General features: G+C 40.9%; 1 protein-coding gene across 11 annotated transcripts in view; it reads left to right on the top strand.

Annotated features, from left to right (window-relative positions):
* The window catches only part of DMRT2 (doublesex and mab-3 related transcription factor 2), a 347384-nt gene that overhangs the window by 215523 nt on the left and 107604 nt on the right, over positions 1-24257 (top strand). Inside the window, exon 11 of one of the 11 annotated variants that reach the window (XR_015169659.1) lies at positions 23467-23665. The exons of the other annotated variants lie outside the window; for them this stretch is intronic. The gene's annotated coding sequence lies outside the window, so the exon portion shown is untranslated. Of the gene's footprint in view, positions 1-23466; positions 23666-24257 lie in introns of those variants that run through there. 11 annotated transcript variants of the gene reach the window in all.

Below are 24257 nucleotides of genomic sequence, written 5' to 3'. Positions count from 1 at the left end.
GCTGGAGTCTGGTCTTCACTCTGGACCAATCAAATTAGTTTCTGAGAGTGGGACCTGGACATCAGTAATTTTGAAAGCTCCCTAAGTCCATTGGTAGTTGAAAACTCTTGGGTTAGGCCTTAGAGGAAGTTTGTAGAGTCTTTGAGGTCTTTGAACTTAACAATGCTCTTTACCATTTTGCTAGGCAGACGCAGAGATGCTTCTCAGATTATGAACATTGTAAGTATCTGTGTGCATCCATGCGTTCTCCTCACTACTTCCCAGAGTTCCCTGGGAAGATCGAGGGCGGGTTTCTTCTCCGTCAATATAAGGGGGACAGTCCAACGTCTAGTCTCCTGCCACAGTGAAACTGGTATGTGTAGCAGCAAATGTCATTTGTTTTCACTATCCAGTGGCCAACTACTCCAAGTTCATGACACTTTTTCAAAGCACTAAGGATTCTTTAACTCACACACAAACTGCCAGTAGAATAATAACAAGAATATGTTATCTTCTTCACTCAATAAAGTATTAGAGCAAAACAAAACATTCTTTTTTAGCTTCAAAACAGATATTAGCAATACAGACTGGAAAATTTTACAGTTATTTATAGGGAAGTAGGATTAGCAGACAGGGCTTGTCTTTCTGGCACCAATTCTAGCTGGTTTTCAAATGCTACTTTTCCCTCCGTGGGTCAGAGCCACATGTGTGAGTAATTCTCAATAAGATGAATAACTGATATGTAGCTAATGGGTACCTCCTGCAAGGGTGGATGGTTTACCTCAGACGTTCCTAATCCTGGCTGATCCTTCTATTTCCTCAGACACTTAAGAAAAAGATAGATATTCTGGGCCCCACCTCATACTGCACCAAACTTTCTGAGAGCGTGAGGCCCGGGCATCTGTGTTTTTAAAAACAACCACCCCTGTTCATCCCTAGTATGTCTCCTCATATATTACTGGCAGAATTGTAAATGGAAGACCTTTGTTTGAAAAGCCCACTTGATTCTATCAGTCAAGATGTAAAAACACTTCCCTTTGAGCTAGCAATTCTACTTCATTCTGTGGCTGTATTTGCACAAGTATCAAATATATATCAGAGAAGGCAGTGGCACCCCACTCCAGTACTCTTGCCTGGAAAATCCCATGGATGGAGGAGCCTGGTGGGCTACAGTCCATGGGGTCGCACAGAGTCGGACACAACTGAGCGACTTCACTTTCAATTTTCACTTTCATGCATTGGAGAAGGAAATGGCAACCCACTCCAGTGTTCTTGCCTGGAGAATCCCAGGGACTGGGGAGCCTGGTGGGCTGCCATCTATGGGGTTGCACAGAGTTGGACAGGACTGAAGCGACTTAGCAGCAGCAGCAGTAGCAAATATATATGCAAATCTGTGATAGCAGAAAGCTGGAAACAACCTAAATATTTGTTAAAGTGGAGATGGCTAAATAAATGAAAATATATCTGCACAGTGAAATACTACTTAATTAAAAATAATAAGTTAGATCATTGTGTATTGATATGGAAAAATATACATGTATATTTTAAGTAAAGAAAGTTGCAGAATAGTTTGATTAGTTTGATTCCCTATGTGGGTGTCTATGTATATTGGTGTATGTGTGTTTGCATACACATTACACATATGTATACATATTCAAACACACAGATGTACACATGCACATTCATATACATCCCTACATCTAGTTAGTTAACTACTGGAAGGATACGCTGTTAACCGTTTGAATTTATTTGAGTGTGTTTCCTAAGCCTTTCAGTGTTGATCAGACATGTCTAAGAACCAGTGGCTTTAGCTGCTAATGTTGGATTTTTAGGCCAAGCCCACGATCTCCCAAAAGATAGTCTGTGACTGTTCCTAGTTAACTGAGGAGAGAGCCTCTGCTCTGGGCCTGCTAAGGCAGACAAGCACCTGGATTGGTTTGGGGATCCATGAATGATGGGTGACAGTTTGTCAGGTGACAGTTCCTCATAATTTCTTCTCCTTTATTTCATGGATGAAGCAAGTTCAGAAATAAGCTTTTAGAATGCTGGAGAGGGTGTGGAGAAAAGGGAACCCTCTTACACTGTTGGTGCGAATGCAAACTAGTACAGCCACTATGGAGAACAGTGTGGAGATTCCTTAAAAAACTGGAAATAGAACTGCCTTATGACCCAGCAATCCCTCTGCTGGGCATACACACCGAGGAAACCAGAATTGAAAGAGACACGTGTACCTCAATGTTCATCACAGCACTGTTTATAATAGCCAGGACATGGAAGCAACCTAGATGTCCATCAGCAGATGAATGGATAAGAAAGCTGTGGTACATATACACAATGGAGTATTACTCAGCCATTAAAAAGAATACATTTGAATCAGTTCTAATGAGGTGGATGAAACTGGAGCCTATTATACAGAGCGAAGTAAGCCAGAAAGAAAGACACCAATACAGTATACTAATGCATATATATGGAATTTAGAAAGATGGTAACAATAACCCTGTATACGAGACAGCAAAAGAGACACTGATGTATAGAACAGTCTTTTGGACTCTGTGGGAGCGGGAGAGGGTGGGATGATTTGGGAGAATGGCATTGAAATATGTATAATATCATATATGAAACGAGTCGCCAGTCCAGGTTCGATGCACAATACTGGATGCTTGGGGCTGGTGCACTGGGACGACCCAGAGGGATGGTATGGGGAGGGGGGAGGGAGGAGGGAGGAGGGTTCAGGATGGGGAACACATGTATACCTGTGGCAGATTCATTTTGATATATGGCAAAACCAATACAATATTGTAAAGTTAAATAAAAGAAAATATAAAAAAATAAAAATAAATAAAAGTTTTTATTAAAAAAAAAAAATATGTATGTATCAAAAAAAAAAAAGACATCAATTATATTTAAAAAACAAACAAAAAGAATCAAAGGGGTGATCTTGCTTTCCTAGTGGAAATAATATTTAAATGACTTTGACCTTTGAATCTTAATGGGTTCATTAAAAGAACTTCTTTTTACCTTTAATCGGTGTAAAGAGGACTTTTATGATGATGATAATAATTCATTTGAACCCCTTGTTTAACTTCAAGAAAGTAGGAGACTGGGGAAGGTCCTTATACTTGTTAGTATGTAGGACTTCAGAGGATGGGGCACAAACATAATTTCTCCCTGAAATGAAAGGACTCTTTCCTTGATCCTGCTCTCTAACTTCTCTTTCCTTTCTTCATTTCCACTTAGCTGGACATCACGTGCAAAGGGCATGCAAGAAAGAAGTGAAAAAACACTTAAGTACCAGGCATTGTGCTTCATAGAAATTGTTTTATCATTTGCCTGAATAACCCTACAAAGAGATATTATTCTCCTTTCATAATTGAGAAAATATATTGAGATCCATCCAAGATCATGTCCAAGATCTCATGCAGTTGGCAAATGTTGGAACTAGTGTTGGGCGTCTATCCACCTAGATCTCTTCTGGTACCTCTAGCAAGCAAACCCCAAGCTAATAATTTTTATAATAATATTATCTTGGATATTAAAACAAAGCAGGAGTCACTTTATCAAGATTGGAAAATGCTGATAGCATCCTAAAGTGCTAATAACATTTTTGCAATCAAATTCCCAAATAACCCTTTTTGTATAGATCTTTCTTACATTGTGTGGAATGGCAGCAGAATAATATTTTTTGATATTTTCCCCAGCGCTTTTCCCCCAAGGATTTTATCCCTTTGACTCTTTTCCAGTTCAGCCATGTGGACGGAAAGTATTGGTTGCCTTAGGGCAGGACCATTATGATAACAATCATACAATCTATATTAGTTTGCTAGGGCTGCCATAACCAAGTATCACAAATGGAATGGCTTCGTTAACACAGTTTTGTTGTCTCACCGTTCTGGTATTTGGAAGTCCAAGATCTGAGTGTTGACAGGATTGGTTCCTTCTGTGGGCTTTGTTCCAGGTCTCACCCCCTGCTTCTGGGGGTTGGCTGGCAGTCTTTCATCTTCCTGGCTTATAGGTACATTATCTTCACATGGCATTCTTCCTGTGTTTGTGCTTCTATGTTCAAATTCCCCTATTTTATAAGGATCCCTTTACACTGAATTTAGGGCTCACCCACTCTAGTATTAGCTCATCTTAACAGAGTACATCTCCAACAACCCCATATACAAATAGGGTCATATTCTGAAATATGAGGATTAAGATTTCAATATGTGAAGTTTCGGGGAGCCCAGTTCAACCCATAGAACTATCCCTGAAACATTTGGGGTATTTGAGGACTGAGGAGTCCTAGGCCATATTTCTCCAGTGGATGGTAAGACCTCAAGGATAAATGACCGGATGGGAGTGTTGGATCCACACAGAGAGGCCCTCAGTTTACAGGGGCAAGAACAGCAGAGCGGTGCTGTGTGGCTGAGCTGGGCCTGGAAGAAGCAGGGTCTTCCAGGGTCCATGATTCTTTCTTAAACACCGTAATGCACTGAGGCAACGGACTGCACCCATGGACTGAGAAGATCCCCCGAGACTCAGAGCAAGCACCAGACCAGAAGGGTCTTTTTAGACAGGAAGGAGAAAGAATGCAGTTGTCCTCTGTATGGAGTGCGGAGGAAGCAAAGTGACATTAGTTGTTATCTGACTGTGGGGAAGACTCAACCCTTCTCCCCTCCCTCCACGGGAGTGGTTAGGTCTGGAATGTGAGCTTGAGGGAGCCAGCTAGGAGAGAAGGAAGCCCAGAACTGTTCATGCCAGCGGCATTCAAAGAGGAAAAAAACCCAGGAAGGTAGGGGTGGTTGGGGAGGCTCTGGGGTGTGGTCTTCTCAGACAACCCCAGAGGGAAAATGGGCAACTTCCCAGGGTGACTGTTTAGTGAACAAATTGATAGCCTATTAGCCAACAGTTCACTGCATGTTGTGGAAAAACAAATACGAACTGTTTTCCTCCCCATTGCAGTTCGTGGATTGAAACTCTTTCGTAATGAAATGCTGTGAGACACTAGAGGCCAGGTAGATCACTGAGTTTTTCAAATAAAAACAGACTTTTCTAAACATTGGCAACAATTTCCTTTGTAAATAGGTTTAACCTTAGACCTTCTGTCATCTCTTATTTTTACACAGGAAATTAATTTCTCCATCTTCTTGGTGTTTGAGGGAAGAGGGAAAAAGTTGAAAAAGTCTCTGGGATTTCAAAAAAACTGCCATATAAACTTTAAAATTAAACAGATGTTATGTGAATCACATGTAAATTGGAGCCATGGGAACCTGGGTCATAAACTGAATGGGATGTTCTGAAGCAGGCAAAGAAGTGGATTTTTTGGGCAATTATTGGGGGCCTTGTGGATCAGAAATACCAAATGGAGGTGGATCTTTGTGTTTCAGCAAGAGTTAGAGGATATTCTAAGCCATAAATCCTTTCCAGAAGATTCTAAACTTGCCAAGGGCAGAGGCCATGTCCCGCTTCACTGTCTAATCTCAGCACCTGGCAACTGCCTGGCGCACAGCAGACACCCAGGCCGTTTACTGGGGTCAAGTGCATAGTCAATAGTAGGTAACTTCAGTGCTGAGGTCCCTGTAGTTGACCTCAGTTTCATTCTTTGCTGTTTTAGTCCAAATTTTCCCAGAAGCACAGGCTGAGGCGAGGACTTGGGTGGGGGATAGTATATTTTGGAGGTGATCCCAAGAAGCAGAAATGAAAGAGAGGTGAGGAGATGGGAAAGGGCAAAAAAAAACAATAGAGGCCTCTATTGAGGCCTCTGCTATAGGCAGTTGTGGGGTTTGTTTTACGCCTTTTGAAAGTTACAAAATGCCAGGTTTGTCCATCCCATGGACAGTGGTTGATCCAGCACCATCATGGGGTTTCAGGAAACATCATGGGTCCTCGTTATCCACTATATCTGGTCCCTCATGTCTGCAGAACTTTCCAAGGCAGAAAGGCAGAGAGAGGCACTTATATACACTTGAAGGGGGACAGTCTTATGAATTATGGGCAGGAACTAGAGTCGGAGGTGGGCCAAGAGGGTGTGATGTGGGACACCAAGAACATTTTCTCCACCCACTGAAACAACTTACCTTCCTCCTCCTTTAAGGAAGATTGTTTTATTTGGTCTATCCTGGATGCTATAGAAACAGATTCACCCTTCATCTGAACTGATTAACTTTGTTATTTAGATTCACAGAGCGGGAGACTAACGTTATCAGAAAATATCTGGGCATGTTCTGCCTCCATGGTCCTTAGGGATCTGCCACACTCTTCATGGGAGAGATTCTTGGAGGGTCTTTCCATCCTAAGTCTGGGCCCCTCAGCCTTGGCACTCTACCTGTCTTACCTGTTCCTACAGTACGCATTGGCCCTGCCCCACCAATCTGTATCTTTGCTCATTCGAGTTGTTTGTCAATCAGTTCACCGAAAAACTGTCTTTCTATTTTTATAACCCTTTCTAGCTGTTGTGGGTTGAATTGTGTCTTGTCTCCTTCCCCTACCAAATTTGTATTTTGAAGCCTAACCCCCAATACTTGAGAATGTGATTTTATTTGTAAATGGGGTTGTTGCAGATGTAATTTGGGAAGATCCCCTGGAGGAGGGCATGGCAACCCCCTCCAGTATTCTTACCTGGAGAATCCCCATGGACAGAGGAGCCTGGAGGCTACAGTCCATAGGGTTGCACAGAGTCGGACACGACTAAAGTGACTTAGCAGATGTAATTAGTTGAGATGAGGTCATACTGACGTAGGGTGGGTTCCTAATCCACTAGGAATGGTGTCCTTAAAAGGGGGAACATTTGGACCCAGAGACAGACAGGTATAGAGGGAAGACACATGAAGAGGTACAGGCCATCTGCAAGGCAAGGAGAGAGGCCTGGAACAGCTCCTTCCTCATACCTCTCAGAGAATTCAACCCTGCAAGCAAACTGATTTCATACTTCAGCCTCCAAAATGGTCAGACAGTACATTTCTGTGTTTTGGCTATTTTTTCAATGGGACTTTATTATGGCAGCCTTAGCAAGTAAATATATTTTCAGCTCCAAGCCCTCATCTTCCATGAATTTTAGTGGATTATACAAAGCCCTAGACCAGGGGTTAGAAACTCTGAGTCTAGTCTTGGTACCTCTCACTAAGAAATTGTATAAATGTAGGCAAGTGTCTTAAACTCTTTTTGTCTCTTTCTTTGAAGTGCAAAATAATGATGATAACCATCCTGCCCCTGTTGGCTCCAAGTGGGGCTGTGAGGATCAAATGTGATCCTCGCATATGTGGAAAAAGGTTTGTAATCTGGAAAGCAGTATGTTAGTGCACGAAGGGGTGTAAAAAAGATGAATGCATTGAATCCTGGTCTGGGAAACAATTGTTTATTTCCTTTGAGCCTCAGTCTTGTCTTCTGTAAATTGAGCTGGTTTTAAAGTGCCCTCCCAGCTCTCAAGCTCTAGGATTACATGATGATATTATTATTAGTCATTTATTGATTCAACAACATCAGTTGTCTACTCCATGCCAGGCTCTGGGACGAGGCACAAGGGAAATGAGTGTGAGTAACCTCAGCCCCGGTCTTCCAGGAGCTTTGTTCCTCCAAAATTTTCCATCTCAGTAAATCTCACAATGGGCTGTCTCCACCCTTTGATGATATATTTTTGTCAGCTTTAGAAAAACAAAATTTTGGAGGAAGATAAAGGTGGCAGCAGGAAGGGATGGTTTTAGAAATAGACTGTTTCCAAAGCCATGTTGTTTTGTCAACAGTTAAGGAAGTGGTTGGCTGTGGATTCCCTTTATATAGGCCAACAGTGACATTTTATTAAAATTTCATCTTTGCAATGTCCTAGCTTAGCCTGGTTTCATTTTGTTGGCGAACCTCTAGGTTTACTAACAACATGCAGCTGTTTAAGGTGTGGGGCGAGCACATCCTTTCCTTAAAGTATTCCTGACAACCAGTATTTGTGCTGTAAATTGTGTCACCATCTCCTCTTTAGTTTGTATTTTGTTTTCATTGTATTTTGCCTCATGGACACTCTCCACATTTCCAAGAGAGAAGAGCTGCCCTTATCCCATCTAGGCAGACCTCTCTGCATGTCTGTCCTGTGTCCAAATATCAGTGGCCAGATATGAGTTTGAGTCGAGACACTGGACTTGAGGTATCTCACTTATTCATTTGAAAAAAAATATTTTTCAGAGTGCCTATAATTGGGTGTATTTCCAGCTATCTGGGTGTAGCTGTATTTCCAGCTATCTGGGTGTAGTTGGAAATACAGCAAGTCAAGGAAGCTTATTTTCCTCCTTGGAGGTTCCATTCTGCTGGGAAATAGGTAGGTAAAGAAACAAAGTTATTTAAAAAAAAACAACAAGATAAGTTCACATTATGAGTGCCAGGGCAATGTTTTAGAGAATGACAAGGGTAGGCAGGGAACATTGGTTGGTGTGGATGAAGAAGTCCTCTTTGAGAGGTAATATTTGAGCAGACACTTGGATGAGGTAGATTTGGGGTATGAAATGTCTTCCATGAAAAGATTATAAAATGTGAAGACTTCAGGGAGGGAAATTTGGTGTGTTGAGAGAATCAGAAGAGGGAGTGGATAGATTGTATGAGAATATCGATGTTACTCCTGACAGTACCCCACCCCATTCATCTGCTTTCCTTTTGTTTGAATGACTTCTTTGGATCAGTTCTTCCCCCTGCCTCCTCATTTCTGTTTCATAGATTTTCTACAGTGTCTATAAACTTGGGTCCCTTGAGAATTGTCTTTATTAAGTCTGAAACTAAAAAGAAATGTTTTGTGGGATGGTTTTACTTATATAAATGGGGGGAAGTTGGATGGATGGAGGAAGGGAGCTAATACTCATCTCAGGCAGAGAGGAGTCATTTAATTATTTAAAAAAGAGCACATTGGAATTAGCATGAGAAAAGGGGGGATTGATTATGAGGATGTAGGGGAGGCTGTGGAGCCCAGTGGCAGGGGTACAGCTGGGCCTCACTGTTTTAGGCAGCTCCCGTCTTCCTTTTTCTCTTTCTGGAGTACTTCTCTCATGTCTGTGTTTCTGCTTGTCTGCTCTGTTCTGCTTTCTGCAGTTATCTTCCTCTGCAAGGCTCTTGGTTACTTTTCTCCTGTAACTTTGGGCTGTCGTTGACTTATGCATGGCTTTGTGGCAGGCAAACAACTTGACCTTTCATGCCCAGCTTTAGACTTTAGTCTCAACTACAAATTCCTGTAGTAGTGACTCTCCTTGGTTCAGTAAGGGTCAGGCATCCAACTTTGATCAGTTCAGTTGTAGCTGATGTCAGGGGTATTTTCTTGGTTCATAGAGGTGTCCCCTTGGTGGAATAGCTTCTCTAATGAAAAGGTATTAGTAGGGATACAGTCAAGACCATCTTTAGGAAACAGATTTAAAGGTAGAATTTGCTTGTGGTAGGAGTATTCACACCAAAGGAGGAAATGTGATCTGGAGAGAAAACTAAAGCGAAGGAATGGATTAGTCATTGAAGGGGAAAACATGGTGGGCATAAAGATGTAGGTTTAGTTTTTGTCTGATATTTTTTATAACATTCTCATGTGTGTACATACATATATAACTCCATCTCCTTCCACAAATGATGTGACACAGCTTACAAAAAACATTTAAAATTCAGAGTTAGTTTAAGGCACTTCATTCTGCTTTATTGTCAACTTACCTTCTATAAGTAGACTATGGCTTAATTTTTACATGTAATTCTTCCATAATCAAGATTTAATTGTTTAGGACTGCTACGTGCACAACAAATCTCATTAAATATTTTTTCCTTAGCACACAGAAAAACTGAATGTCCCAGCCTTCTCTGCAGGTAGATGGGTCCATGTAACTAGGTTGTTGTCAATGGCATATGGGCATAATTCCACCCCTGGCCCCTGCAGTCTTCCCACTCAATCTCCATGCTCTGTCATCCTTCAGTAGTTTGCTAAGGATCCCAAGGATCCCAAGTAGTAGAGAGGGCTTCCTAGGTGATGCTAGTGGTGAAGAACCTGACTGTCAATGCAGGAGACACAGAAGAGTCTCTGGTTAGATCTCTGAGTCAGGAAGATCCCCTGGAGGAGGGCGTGGTAGTCCACTCCAGTAGTCTTGCATGGAGAATCCAATGGAGAGAGGAGCTTGGAGGGTTACAGTCCACAGGGTCGCAAAGAGTTGGATATGACTGAAGTGACTTAGCACACAGTAGAGAACCTTAAATCCTAGAAGTTGGTTCAGCCATGGGATAGAAAAATTCTAGGTTCCTGAATGACCCTACAGAGCCAAGACCCTCTGTCTCAGAGGCTCCTAGTTTAGATAATGACATAAATTACAAATGGGTAATGCCACTGAGTTTTTAACATTAATTGTTATGCTTGTCAGTTTTATCCTTACCAGTGTTATAGGAATATTCTTTTCTGGAGTTTCTGTCTTCTCATTTAATGTGCAGAAAAGATGGTGTTGTAGTTTAATATAAAACAAATAAATCCACAAAATAGAATGATGAGGTTACAGTAGAATGAAAAGCAACTGGAAAGAAGATATATAAATTTGACAATAAAGAAATTCTTTTAAAAGTAAATTATACAGTAATATGTCTAGATGTTTAATCTTCAGGGATGGAATAAATTCATTTAGTGATTTATTGTTTGACTACAGAAGTTGTTTGCTTTTCACAAGAATGTTTGAATTTCATCAGTCTTAAGTTCATCCAGAATGCCAGTTATGGTACACCCTTTTATTTACTAATGTAGTACAAGGAGAAATTTTCTTAAGGGAAAACATTCTTTTCTCTTACAAACAATTAGCTTTTGGTAATGGAAATGTAAATAGAAGCACAATTCATTAATGTTTAAATTTCTCTCCTTGCCACACATATAGCTGACATAGGTACATAACATAGATGATATATGCAACTACACACACACACACACACACACACACACACTCCTGTGCTAACACACCTCACATGTTAATCTTGTACTAACCTGTTTGTTTTGTTTTGTCAGTTCTGGGTTTGCAAATTATAGAATTCTCTAAAAGTTGTAGAAAAAGCACTGGACCAGAGTCAATGATTCTTTCTAGTCTCACCTCTGCTACTACCTGTCTGTGACCCTAGAGGTTACCTCATTTTTTAAATTGTATTTTAATTTATTTAGCTACAAGGTGAAAATAGACTTTAGAGTCAGATGGATCTAGGTGCCTTTGGGCAAATTCTTCAACCTCTTCAGATCTTCCATTCTCTATTACATGGAGATGATACTTTGTCCCCTTTGAGGTCAAAGTGAGTATTAATGGGACATATCTCAAGGGCTGGTTCACAGTGAGCATTGAATTACTTGCTTCCCTTTCTTTGTCCTCTGGTTATTGGAAAGTTCCATGTTCTCCTCAAAAGAGCAACAAATATGGGAATCCAATCTTCCTTATCTTGTTGGAGGTCAACCTGTTGTAGCTTCTACTAGGCAGAACTAGACTTCTGTCTGATTCTCTTGGTGATCAAGGAAATGCCTAGAAAAGGAGAGTGTTGGAGACAGCACCTCAGTTCAGTTCAGTTGCTCAGTCATATCTGACTCTTTGTGATCCCATGAACTGCAGCACGCCAGGCTTCCCTGTCCATCACCAACTCCCGGAGCTTGCTCAAACTCATGTCCATTGAGTCAGTGATGCTCTCCAACCATCTCATCCTCTGTCATCCCCTTCTCTTCCTGCCTTTGATCTTTCCCAGCATCAGGGTCTTTTCCAATGAGTCAGTTTTTCGCATCAGACGGCCAAACTATTGGAGTTTCAACTTCAGCATCAGTCTTTCCAATGAATATTCAGGACTGATTTCCTTTAAGATGGACTGGTTGGATCTCCTTGCAGTCCAAGGGACTTCCCTTGCAGTCCAAGGGACTGGTTGGATCTCCTTGTAGTCCAAGAGTCTTCTCCAACACCACAGTTCAAAAGCATCAATTCTTTGGCACTCAGCTTTCTTTATGGTCCAACTGTCACATTCATACATGACTACTGGAAAAACCATAGCTTTGACTAGATGGACCTTTGTTGGCAAAGAAGTGTCTCTGTTTTTTAATGTGCTATCTAGGTTGGTCATCAGAGAAGGCAATGGCAGCCCACTCCAGTACTCTTGCCTGGAAAATCCCATGGACGGAGGAGCCTGGTAGGCTGCAATCCATGGGGTCGCTAAGAGTGGGACACGACTGAGAGACTTCACTTTCACTTTTCACTTTCATGCATTGGAGAAGGAAATGGCAACCCACTCCAGTGTTCTTGCCTGCAGAATCCCAGGGACGGGGGAGCCTGGTGGGCTGCCGTCTCTGGGGTCGCACAGAGTCGGACACAACTGAAGCGAGTTAGCAGCAGCAGTAGCAGGTTGGTCATAGCTTTTCTTCCAAGGAGCAAGCGTCTTTTTATTTCATGGCTGCAGTCACCATCTGCAGTGATTTTGGAGCCCAAGAAAATCAAATATGTCACTGTTTCCATTGTTTCCCCATCTATTTGCCATGAAGTGATGGGACCAGATGCCATGATCTTAGTGTTCTGAATGTTGAGTTTCAAGCCAGCTTTTTCACTCTCCCCTTTCATTTTCATCAAGAGGCTCTTCAGTTCTTTGCTTTCTGACATAAGGGTGGTATCATCTGCATATCTGAGGTTATTGATATTTCTCCTGGAAATCTTGATTCCAGCTTGTGCTTCATCCAACCTGACATTTCACATGATGTACTCTGCATATAAGTTAAATAAGCAGGGTGACAATATACAGCCTTGATGTACTCCTTTCCCGATTTGGAATGTCTATTGTTCCATGTCCGGTTCTAACTGTTGCTTCTTGACCTGCATACAGAGTTCTCAGGAGGCAGGTAAGGTGGTCTGGTACTCCCATCTCTTGAAGAATTTTCCACAGTTTGTTGTGATCTACACAGTCAAAGGCTTTGGTGTAATCATAAAGCAGAAGTTGATGTTTTTCTGGAATGAGACAGCACTTACCACACATTATACTCACTGTAAACACCCCTTCCAAGTGAGCAACCAATTATATGCAAATGTGCGTACACACACACACATACACACACATTTTGAACTCAGCATTTGTGGGATTCAGTCAGCCCTCACCTGTGCCTTCTTCACTCTTGGATAATATCCACGGGCTATAAGAGGACAAGAGAAGAGGTGGGAAGAGGAGTGGGGGTCCTGTATTTGCTGCATGGTAATCTAATGCTGTCAATGTAAATCATTAAGGAAGTAATTAAAACAAAATGATCAAGAAATGTTATAGTCCACAGCTTATAATCTCTTTTTAGAATATTGGTTTTTCTCTGTAACTTGCAAAAGATCAAAAAAGCAAAAACATCACTGTCTCCTTTAGCAGAACTTTTTTTAGTGTGATTAAGAGTGTCTCAAGTGACCTGTGAGCTGACCAAGGTGAGAAATAGTTTCCTGTGTCAGTTCTTGGCCTGGTTACTTTATGGAAAGGGACAGATTGCAGATGGCTGGGTTGCTGTCTTTACTATCATCAAATGAATAGAGAACTAGCCCAGGTGTGGGTAACCTCATTTCTCGTTCTGGTTTTGTTGATAACTACCTTGTAACTTTCAGTTAGTATTTTAATTTTTCAGGCCTCAAGTTTCTGTATTTTTAAAATGAAGGAGTTGAACAACACTGAGAGCTGAGAGCTTTAGTTCTAGTATTATATGATTTGAGCATAAGATTTTTTGGACATATTTTCTAATACATGAGTCTCAAAATTCACTGATTTTCATGTTACCTCACTCTATACTTTTGCCTTTTTCTATGAATTACCAAGACTAGGCAATTATTTGATCATTATTTTTATTTAAGTAACCGTTAAAACTTATTCTCTTTCTCAGCAATAATTTTCATTAACTTATAGATTTGATCACACACACAATCGCCAAATATGAACATTTTTTGTACATATTCTTCCATGAAATAACACATTTTGGGAAATGCTGTTATAGTAATTTTTGGAGAGGGATTAATGTGCAACTACTCAAAGTTTCATTTTTCTATCTCGAATAGCTTATCTCATAGAAATTATAAGTTGATGTGCCAGTATTTATGCTGGTCAGTTGCCTCCCCCTGCCCAGTCTGAAGTGTATCATTGTTTTTGGTCTAACAAATTGAGAAATGGAAATTTTGCTCTTCCCAGTAACACCTGTTGACCTATACCTAGAATTCAGTGCAACACAATTAATATGGATGGTAATATCAGAAGAACAGAGAAAGGGGCAAAACGAAGGTTAGAAAAATCATTCAGATCAACTTATGGATAATAGAATTTTCCTCTTTTTTTTAGCTAAGAAAGTGTTGGATCCTATGACAAGGCATCTTGTATGTCCTATCTCTTCTGTATTTCTGTATGTTGGCATTTGTACTGAGTTGCTACACACCTCTGCTAAGCCCTCTTACAGAAATTTAAAATGTCTAATGGGCTTACATTTATTTAATTAATCTTCAAATATGAATTCCTTGCAAGTCTTGCTTTTGAAAGAGTTCCACAAGAACTGGAATTTATGAAACCCAGCAAGTTTAACCTAGCTTTCATTTTGAAATCACCTGATATCAATTAGCATTCCTCCAGTTTGGGGCTGATTTATGATGCCCTTGTAAGGCCCTGAAAATATGAAAGCAGAGAAGCAGTATTTCAAAATGCAGCATAAAATCAACAATAAAATGTATATTTATAACCTGAAAAGTATGATTTCATCTTGGAGAATTACCAACCCAATAGCAGTAATAAGCATGATTTTCATTGTACCATATTGTACTTATTAAGCACTTCAGGGGACTTGTAAATAAATCAAATTGTGGGATCAGTTTTGGATATCTGAACATATTTTTAAATATTGTAAAAATGTGGAAAAGTATCACAACTGGTTATCATTTGTTCCTGTTTTCCAAAAGGGTTTTAATCATAAACTCATTCTTACATCCTCCTACAAGCTGGACTGGGGCCGGAATGGCCTGTAAAGTGACACACTTTTAATAAATGTAGATTTAATATGGTCATGAGATAAGATTAGACCCTTCAAAAACCCTATTCAAATACCACAGATTATGATTTATGCTTATAAAAGTCAGGGAGAGGTAGGTGGTTTAGAGGATGCAGTGTTATCAGAAAATTTAGGGTGCCAGATATGCCTGCTTCTGATTTAAAATTTTAATTAAAAAATTCAGTATGGGAAGTTAAGGCACCTAATTGAACTGCCTCAACTTGCTCTTGTTCTCATTATATTGATCTCCACAAGTCAAGTCAATCCAACAGACATTTTTTAACAACGTATAATGTGTCAGACACTGTGATGGGTATGGGGGCTACAGTGTCAAGAGATTGTAGTTTGGGTGAGCTTTCCCTGGTATACTGATCAGTGTGAGAGAACTGAAGTTCCAGGTTGACCACAGAGCATGGCCTTCCCCAGTTTGGTCATTTTTCTGATTTTTGATCAATGATCATGGAGTCCAGTGGGACAGGAATGCATGGTTTGACCCTGTTCTTAGAGGTCAGTAGCCCAGGGAGTTATTTTAGTGTTGCCCTAGGTTAGGTTTCAAGTAGCAGCTGGGTTAACCAGAGAGTCTTGCTCAGGTAGCCCCAGATGGATGGTTCATCTAATGAAAGGTGTGATGACAAGGACATCTCCAAGGAGCTTTATTATCAGGACAAAGAAATAAGGTTTAAAACAAAAAATTTTTATTGACATTCCTTTTTACAGGCTATGAGATACAGGTTCTGTAACTAAAGGCAAAACAAACCATTTTTGTTTCTGATGTACACATGGCAGGGTGTGAGGCTCCTTCCAGGTTTCCCAAAGCAAATGAGAATCGTGAAAGAATCTCAGAGAATTGGCAGGTGAATCCTCCAGTGTGTTGCTCGGGAGGACAATGACATTGAATGTCAGCATTTGGATGGGTTCTCCTCCAAGCTTCTCAATTACTTGCTGATATTGGGTCCCAGAAGCAGAAACTTGGGGCCCGAGGTGACCCAGGATTAATGGGCAGAATGCTGAGTTTTCTAGTGTATTATAGAAAATGAGGGTTGAAATCAACTTTACTTACATCCAAAAAAATAATGTGTCCCTAGAAAGATGGTGACTTGGAGACATCTAAGAAGCTGACATTAGGATCCTGTCTATTTCCCCCACCCACTCATGGCTCTTCTTCTCTCCTGCTATACCAATGGGTATCGGGAAAGAATAAACAAGAGAGATGGGAGAATATAAGATCCGAGAGACAGACATAGTGACTCAGACTCAGTCTTGACACTGAGAGCAGAGTCTGTGATATGCAGATACCTGCTTTTGCACAGGTGAGGTGCTCACATGGTACCAAGACTTACAGCATACCTGAGATGTAGTCTGTGCTACCTCCAACACAGGTCTTTTCTAGGGAGATCTTATTTTGATTGAGTGGCAGCTTAGAAATAGTGAAAAGCACATCGATCTGACTTCCAGAGGTATGGCTTCTCATCTTCTCTTACTGTGTTTCCACTGTGAGTTTTTGAGTGACCTATCTATCCCCTTGGCTTTCTTCATGTAGGGAGAGGAGGGATATCATTTTCCTCTGGTCTTAGCAACTCTCATGTTTGACCTATACCAGTGGTGTTTCATACGAGTCCTTGGAGGCTGCATGGAGCCCCTTTAACAGCTTCTAGATGGCCTGGGAGAAGGAGGATTCCTCCCCACCACCCTCCATGGCTTCACCAACAGCAACTCTGCATTTCTGCTCTGTGTATTGAGATTTCTTTGTTAAAAACAAAAGCTAAAGCAACAATGTGTGAAAAACTGCTGTACTAAACAATCCACAAGGGAACCTATTCACCTTTCAGTGACTAAGAAGGGACTGAAATTTGGAATCAACATGAAAAGAAGCCATTGAAAAAATATTTTCCATGGAAAAGTTTCAAAGCAACAAAAGGATATGAAAAAGACCTGGCAGTCCTTTTTATGGCAGATGGAGAGCAATATTATTAGTGACCAATGTGTTCCACCTGTTTAGACAACATATGATAGGCTATCTTTGCATCATCTTAAATTTTTAGTCACTTCAGTTCAGTTGCTCAGTTGTGTCCAACTCTTTGCGACCCTGTGAACCGCAGTATGCCAGGCCTCCTTGTCCATCACCAACTCCCAGAGTTTACCCAAACTCAAATCCACTGAGTCGGTGATGCCATCCAACCATCTCATCCTCTGTTGTCCCCTTCTCTTCCTGCCTTCAATCTTTCCCTGCATCAGGGTCTTTTCAAATGAGTCAGCTCTTCACATCAGGTGGCCAAAGTATTGGAGTTTTCTGCTTCAACATCAGTCCTTCCAATGAACACCCAGGACTGATTTCTTTTAAGGTGAACTGGTTGGATCTCCTTGCAGTCCAAGGGACTCTCAAGAGTCTTCTCCACCACCACAGTTCAAGAGCATCAATTCTTTGGCACTCAGCCTTCTTTATAGTCCAGCTCTCACATCCATACATGACTACTGGAAAAACCATAGCCTTGACTAGACAGACCTTTGTTGGCAACATAATGTCTCTGCTTTTGAATATGCTGTCTAGGTTGGTCATAACTTTCCTTCCAAGGAGGAGGCATCTTTTAATTTCATGGTTGCAATCAGCATCTGCAGTGATTTTGGAGCACCCCAAAATAAAGTCAGCCACTGTCTCCACTGTTTCCCCATCTATTTGCCATGAAGTGATGGGACCAGATGCCATGATCTTAGTTTTCTGCATGTTGAGCTTTAAGCTAAATTTTTTACTCTCCTCTTTCACTCTCATCAAGAGGCTCTTTAGTTCTTTTTCACTTTCTGCCATAAGGATGGTGTCATCTGCATATCTGAGGTTATTGATATTTCTTCTGGCAATCTTGATTCCAGCTTGTGCTTCTTCCAGCCCAGAGTTTCTCATGATGTATTCTGCATATAAATTAAATAAGCAGGGTGACAATATACAGCATTGACGTACTCCTAATTTTAGTGGGCAACGTCAATATATTGATTTGCTGTTTCGCTGCAATTAGGAGATGGTGAATGGAACAGCCTAGTCCATGCTGGGACTAGTCTAGTGCTGGCTGAATGAACAATTGGGCTGAGTGAACAGGTCTGACACAGATGAAAAACTGTGTGGCTCACTTCTGGTGAGAGAGCTTCCCTCTCTGAAAGCCTGAAACCAGTCAGTTCTACTTCAAACCCATGTTAGCATTGAGTAGATTGGAGCTGACTCGAGCAGCAGAAGGGAAACAGTAAGTCAGTACCACAACATTATCGAATACTTACTATGTATTCAAATCTGGCCCTGGTGTTTTTCTTATTACCTATATTGCAACTTTGTAAGGTAAGTAGTACAGATAAAAAATCGAGGCTTAGCCAGGTTAAATCATTCCTCCAAGGTTACCATAGCTGGTGAGTGATTGCCGTTAGTGGATCCAACTTCCGTTTTTCCTTCATTACACCTTGTGGCTGCCTACAGCAAAGGACGTCTTGAGCCTTACTCATTCTAAGCCTTTCTGAGCCACGATCTGATAAGTGGTCTTTGAATCTCAATTGATAATTTATTTATTCAACCAAAACTATTTATAGAGCATATGTTGTGTGAAAGACATTTTATGTGGAAGTTGGAGGATGAAAGATAATTTAAGTATTCCTTTTTTATCCATAAAGTTTATAGTCTCATAGAATAAAGAAGCTTATGTGCATAAATAATTACAGTTCAAGAAAGCAGTTGACTGAGGAGGTTAGGAGATTCAGAGGAGGGAGATAAAACCTGATCAGCAGAGAAGTCTTGTGGAGGGAGGTTGCGTTTGGATTGACTCTTCAAGGGGAATATGACTGGTGCATGCAGATTGGTACTCAGTAAGGAACTCTGGGAAAAATAAACATGATTTGAGGTATATGTTACATGAATAATGAGGAGTAGGCAGGGAAAAAACTGTTGGCTGGAAAGTAGAGCATATGAAAGGGAGCCATAGAAAATAATTGTGGGAAGATAAATTGGATCAAGTTAGAATGTGCGTTGGGGGGGGTCTTGACTCAAGCTGAGGAATGTGAACTTTATTCCCTGGGGATGGATGGAAAGCCATCAAAAATTCTTGAGCAGAAATGTGACATAGCAATGCCTCAGAAAGACGAATGAAGTCACAATGTGTATGATGGATGTGCAGGGACCGGAAGAGGGTAGACAACTTAGGAGTCTTTTAAAATAATCCATGTCAGGGACATTGACTATCTAAAAGAAGGTGAATGGGAGGAGAGAGGAGAAAATCTGGGAAACATGAATATGGAAGTAGAGGTACATAGGCTGAGCCTTTGACTGAATAGGGAATGGAGAAGAAAATTGGATTTTCAGGGGAAGAGAATGAGTTTGGTTTGGGACAGGCTGAGTTGACCTGTAGGAGACAAGAGCAGATGATTATGGAGCAAGGGGACATGGAAACATGAAGCTTGGTGCAGTGTAATGGTCTGAAAAGGCTAACCCAGTTGACAGAGGCAGCAGTGTCCAGGCAGGTGTTGGGACAGGTGCTAGACTGTTCTAGCTGGGTGAGGGTGGCAGGATTTGTATTTTTCATTCTAACTTGCCCTGAATTGTTGTTGAATGTCCTGAAAGAGCACTGAGGCTTTGCCCGCTGGCCCGTGGGATTGTCTGTCCAGACTTTGGTATTTTAAGACCGCATTAATATAAAGGATTTGGTTTTGATTGAACGACTATTAGTATTTTTAAAGATGGTTATATTTGTCAAACATCTGTTTTGTTTTAGAGAAAAATCTTTCCCACTGGAATGACTGATGGTTTTTAACATCCCCGGGACATAGTTGTCTTTGTCAGGAGAGGGGAGAGGCCCTGGCCTCTTGGCTTTGAAAACTGCCCAGCAGTTTGGCATCGAGAACATTTGCTGGGTCTTCTCCATGGAGACTACCGCAAGAGTAGAAACAGTGGGTATCTTGTGATAGGATTAGGTCTGGGGATAATGTGTCCTCCATTTGGGTTCTTTTTTTTTTTTGGTGGTAGATTTTATTGCTCCTAAGTAAAGTTTAATTTTGTGGCCGAATTTACAAGCATGAAACTACGTGCTACTAAACACATATTTACTTTCCTGACTTTGCCATTTCTTTGGCTTTTCTAGGCCGGGTTTACTCACAGTATTCAGTCTTTGCCTTACCAGCTTCTGGTGCTGCTGGTAATGCTTCTGTTGGAGATGGGCTGGCATTCTCCATGAAAGCACTGATTGGCCTCCACGTCAATGATGGAGGCCAATGATGGCCTCCATGCGTATGATCAGAGGTGTTTTACAGCTGGAGATCCTGAGATGTACTTTCGTTCTTTGACCAGCAGCATGCAAGATGATAAGGACCAGGACCTGGAAATGGGCATAGCAGCTATCTCAGCTGCAGTAATGACATCTGAGGTGGCTTCTTGTAGGAATCCCTAGAGAAACAGAGTTCAGTGATCTTTTAATAGACTTAAGTTATTTCTTCTCTTGTGTCTATCCTGGTGTCAGAGTCCTTAGACTTTATACCCAACAACTAAATAGCTGAAAACAAAGCCTTGTCAGGCTTCTCTATCATTAAGTGCATTTCCTAGGAGAACCCTTGTAATAAATCCATTTTTCCATGATTGACTGGCCAACTGGTACACCATGAAACCTTACTAGCTGGAGGGAAGTGTCATGAAACTAAGGGAACCAACTGACCAGAAAAGAGAAAAATGTTGAGCCACTTGGGATATCTCTTTGAATATTCTGTAACCAATTACTGATTATTTTATGCTCTTAGACATTTTGAGTGTATTAATTGGGAATCAATTGTGAGATAAAGCCAATAGGATGAATGTGTTCTTTGTATGCCTTATGCTGGTTAAGTCTTATTTCTTGAATTAGCTTTGTCAGAAGCTATTCATGATCCCAGAGATTTTAACATTCAGGAGCCAGTTGAATTTCTAGCAATATGTGATCAAATATGATCCTTGTGGGTCTGGAAGGTTAGAACAGGAGCTGGTGTATAAGTGGACGTATGATGGGGACCAGTCCAAGATGAATAAGGGCAGAGGACAGAGGAGTATGAATTAAAGGAAACTGAGGAGGTGCAGGCCACCTTGAAGTAAAAGCAGATGTATTTGTGGAATATGAGGAACATCTTATCAGCTAATCAACATCAGTGTGGGTCCAAGGGGGACTATCTTTAGAATCCATGTAACAGAGTATAAGTCTCGTTTATGTTTTCCTTACTGTTGATATTTTTATTCCAGCTTTTCAGAGGTGCAAACAAAGAACTGATAGATCATATAGCTGGAAAGTGATGGAGCCAGGTATTTTTAATTTCAGAGATCACACATTTTGTCTGCAGAAAAGCATATTAGACATACTAGAAAAATATTTATTTAGCTGTGTCAGGTCTTAGTTGCAGCATGTGGGATCTTTGTTGCATTACATGGGATCTTTCCCTGTGGTAAATGGACTCTCTAGTTGTGGCTCACAGGCTTAGTTGCTTCATGGCATGTGGGATCTTAGTTCCCTGACCAGGGATGATCAAACCAATGTCCCTTGTATTGCAAGGTGGATTCTTAACCACTGGACCACGAAGGAAGTCCCTGTATGTGTATGTGTATATATAAATATTCTTTTAATTCATTTTATTATTTAGATCATATAAATCTATGCTTACCAATTCCTAATCTCTATTATGTGACCCTCCACAGCAATAGAGAATGAGAGTTTGTTTGATTGAATTACTTCATAAGCTTAAAGACCACAGTGGGATCAACTTTGGAGTCACAAATAGATCATACTTTCCCTGTTGGTTCTACCAAATTTGCCACTGATGGGCATGTATGCATGCATGATCTGGTGGCTGTTTCTTTCCAGTCTCAGAAATAGAGAATTTTAAGAGAGGGTTGTAGTATACTAATGTGGTGTCAGATAGTTCCATTGTTAACTGGTATTTATGGAAGTGGGAGCAGGGGGCAGCAGTTTTTCAGGGAACGTTTTGCATTTTAGTCTTACTACAATCAACAGATTCCTATAGGGATCCTGCAGTTCTTTTCAACAACCTAACTTCCTCCCACAGCCATTTTTGCATCATCTGTTGTGTGCAAAGAAGGTGCTCAGATTCTTTGTCCTCTAGGAATTGAAAATCCACTAATCTACCAATGGATGGTACTTTTTTTCCCTAAAGGGTGATTTACTGCAATTTTGTTTATTTATGCTGATAATATGCGTGGATCTCTCTTTTCCCTATGGCTCTAGGACTTTGGGATGTTTTCTTTTCCTCTTATCAGCCAGGAGCTAGTACAAAACACATCTTTGGACTACCCCCAGAACTCTATTAACTTCATCTCCCTGACTTCCAGGGAAGTCAAAAGCTCAGTAGTTGATGGACCTGGCTTGGTGCCCAGTCTGCTCCAGCAAAATTCTCTGGACAAGCTGAAGCAAAGCATATGATTTGCCTCTCCACTTAAGAAGGATATTCACATGAAGTGCTAAATTTGTAGCCTATATGGAGAGGCACAGGTATGGTGATGGCCAGCCTCATGGTCCCTGCACCTATCGAAGGCCCCATTAGCATTTGTCTGTCTGACTATGGATTGTTGTTTTTGGCAAGTATCAGCAGTGATATTTTGAAACCTTTTCTGGCTTCTTCTTCTCATCCAGGATGCCAAAACTTATCCCCGTTGAGACAGGTGTATGTTCAAATGTAAGCTAATATGAATTCAGCATATAAATTATAGACACAATTGATCTGAAGTCTACATAACTTGAAAACTCAAAAGTTGAAAATTCTGATTTATTTCTCTCTTTTTTAAGTAGAAAAAAGCACCCCCCAACCAAACAACAAGATAAGCTGAGTTTTTGAGATGACCTTGGTGTCCTCCTTCTCCCTACAATGGGTCTTTGACCTCTTCAATGATAGAGGGCCAGAGGATTCAAAGATACTTAGTGAAGTCATGGTTGGGCCTTCTAGTACGTCATGGGCTGACTAACTTAGGATATCTGTTCTGTTCTGCTCTCTGTATAGGACCCTGTGGAATACCACCAAGGTTAACTCTGGTGCCCTTTGGGAATTCACCAAACTCTAACTCTCTTCAGTGAAGTCTCCTGTTGTCCTATGTAACTCTGAAATTCCTGCTCCTTTCCCCATTCCTCCTCGTGCTGTAGGCATGAATACTTGGATTCTACTCTTTGGGGTCAAGAACACTGCAAATCTCTCATAACTCTGGAAAAAATGGAGGTTATTGTGCTTGGAGTCAAAGCATTTTAATTTTTTGTCAGGAAACAGTAAACAAATCATTCATTCATTTATTCATTTGGCAGTTAAGAAATTATTGAGTACATTTTTTGTGTGCCCAAGAATGTTCTAGAAATTGAGAATATAGGGTGGAAAATTGAGAATATAGGGTGGAAGTCCAAGTAGAACCTGTACAGTTTTGTCATTCATCTTCAGGCATGTAGATGTCTTATGTCTCAACTTATGAAGAGGAGGGGCTGCTTCCCACAGCGGCTGAGTTCACACAGTTACAGCTTCCTTCCCATTTCCTCTAGAGCTGCTCAGCCTGATGGTGATTTTTAAGGACCAGAAAACATGGGATGCTTGTCCATCTCAAGTGTGACAGCGTATTTGCAGAGTCCCTGCTATTTGAAGCCACACGAGAGGACCAGTTTCCTGCGGAAGCATACTTAGGATATCACATATTTTCTAGGATGGTCCAATGACAATTTCATATAATTCCTTGAGGGGGGAGATCAGTCCATTAAATGGGTAACTAAATAAAATTTTATTTTAAAATCCTGTAAGTCTTTTCACAAATAAAAACATATCCTTATCAAACTAGGAAGTCTAAATTTTGGTTGAGAAAAGTAAGCTGAGACAAAGTGTAAATTGTACGTTGATAGTTTTCAGTACCGTCTGAGCACAGTTGGCATTTACCTTGATCAGCAATTACAGGCTGACAGCAGTTTTCCAACTGCATAGCCAAGTACACCAAAAAGGAAGGTAGGGGAAGTTCCAGCTATGGGTTTGATTTCTGTTATGGATTTCATTAAGAATCTCATTTATGGATTAATTTATGGATCCCATTAAGGATCATATTTACAAAAAAATTGAGTGCATTGTTTTGCCATAGAAGAACTTGAAGAGTAGTTCCTCCTTCACTGTCCTACTCTGTATGAACCTGAGCAAAACCAAATGTGGTGGTGAGCTCAGGTAAGCAAAATGGGAGCTGGTGATAATCTGTAGGTCTTGATATTACTGACAGGTCTTATGCATTTAGAGCTCTGTCAGAGATTGTGAGGGAGGGGGTTGGAGTTTTCGTCCTGGTAATTGGTGTGTTTGA

The sequence above is a fragment of the Bos grunniens genome, chromosome 8 (genome assembly GCF_055505025.1).
Source record: "Bos grunniens cultivar Pamir isolate PY7600 chromosome 8, Bosgru_T2T1.0, whole genome shotgun sequence".
Taxonomy (NCBI): domain Eukaryota; kingdom Metazoa; phylum Chordata; class Mammalia; order Artiodactyla; family Bovidae; genus Bos; species Bos grunniens.
This window is presented reverse-complemented; position numbering and strand designations above follow the sequence as displayed.